Source organism: Arachis ipaensis, chromosome B02 (genome assembly GCF_000816755.2).
Source record: "Arachis ipaensis cultivar K30076 chromosome B02, Araip1.1, whole genome shotgun sequence".
NCBI lineage: Eukaryota > Viridiplantae > Streptophyta > Magnoliopsida > Fabales > Fabaceae > Arachis > Arachis ipaensis.
The window spans coordinates 16,456,916-16,458,658 of record NC_029786.2 but is presented as its reverse complement, the minus strand read 5'-3'; the positions used below and the strand labels follow the sequence as shown (position 1 = coordinate 16,458,658).

Below are 1,743 nucleotides of genomic sequence, written 5' to 3'. Positions count from 1 at the left end.
GTCTATTTATGCATTGTTAAAAATTTATCGGTAAATTTTAAGAATTAATTTTTTATTTTTTGTGTATAAATTAAAATTAAAGTAAACATCACTGATTTTTCATTTTTCAAATTTTTAAAAACTTATTGAGTTTTCTTTCCATATATTTCTTAAACTCATTATTGACGAGTAATTTAAAAATAGTAAGTATTGGACACTAAAGACTTAAGGATACAGTTGGCTAATAAATTCTGTTTGAATTAATAATTAACAATAATTTAGATACTCCGGTTAGAAATAAACATTTTCAAAATAATATCAATAATTTTTTTTGATAGACAAATAATATCGATATTTTAACTCGCGTTTTCAAACTCTTAAGAAAAATAAATAAATAAACAGTTATGAGCTTGTACACGTGGATCATTTACTTCCCTCTCTTTACTTTCGTTGTCGTATTCTCTTCAATTTCTATTGAAATCTTAACCCAGTTAGCTAAAATTTAAAAAATGAAACTGAGAAAATTGATTTATTACATTTAAAATTTGATACAGCATTGATTTCAGTATTTAATAAATAAACTTTATTTTCACCCTTAACTGTTTATTTTTAAAAGCCATAACATCCTCTTGTTTAAAATGATTTTCTACGACTAGTGATGAAACTTTATAAAATATAATTTTTCAGCACATATTATTTCATATTAGAACTTTAAAACTAAGCAAAAATTTCACATTTTATTTTTATCACATAACTTAAACTCTTATTATTAATCCTTAAAATAAAAGGAAACTAATTTTTAAAATATTTGAATAACCTTTAATTTGATGGATATTTCAGGTTGTTTACTCTTAAAAATGAGTAAACTATCATTTCTACCATAAAAGTTGAAAACGCTGACATATCTACCCATAGAAAATAAAAATTACCATTTGTACCCATAAAAATTGACTTTCGCAAGCAAAATTACCCAAACCCTAAATAATTACATAAAATTCCTAAACTACCCCCTTCTCTTCTCTCATGCACGCACCCATCTTCACTCATTATCTGTAGCACCTAAACCACCACTGCCATAGCATCATCTCCCTTCCTTGGTCATAGATTCGACACTCTCACTCTCTCTCTCTCTCTCAATTAGATCTGTGTTTGTTAAACCCTATGTTTCGCACATTAAACCCCTCTTCTTCTTCTTCTTCACTCTTCAGTTCCCTTTTTTCATTTCTACTCATAAGATAGATATGAATGCTACAATAATCAAATTAATTTGTGTTGCCAAGTACCTTTATTACTTCTTCAAGATTAGTTGCTCGCCAATGGTGGATTACATTATTATAAGGTAGGTTTGATTTTCTTTCTTCCTTTAATTTTCCGTGGAGAATTATATTATTATATCATATATATATGGGGTGATTCTAGAATCAAAGTCATTTTAGTGTTTCATATTATATATATATACACTAATATTTAATGAAAGGAAATTAAAGCTTTATTGTGTTTTTCGGTGTATGAGCTGAGGGGATTATTATTCTCCTATTGGAATTTGATTCAAATGAGAATTAATCCGTACAAATTCCATGTATTAAACGGCATTCACAAGAATAATAGATCTTAAAATATATTAAAAAGTATGATATTTATGGGTGGAGATGGATGATGATTTTTAGATAGATATATGGTGCCTAATAATTATATAAATTATTATGTATATATGTAAATTCACTTCAATTTTGTTGTATGAACTAGAATTTGGATTTTCAAATT

At 26.3% G+C, this 1,743-nt stretch overlaps 1 long non-coding RNA gene across 1 annotated transcript in view; it reads left to right on the top strand.

The window, feature by feature from the left end:
* Positions 1-1,743, top strand: part of LOC110268748 — a 12,370-nt gene that overhangs the window by 1,158 nt on the left and 9,469 nt on the right. The window contains exon 2 of the long non-coding RNA XR_002357168.1: positions 184-186. This is a non-coding gene — a long non-coding RNA (uncharacterized LOC110268748). The remainder of the gene's footprint in view (positions 1-183; positions 187-1,743) is intronic.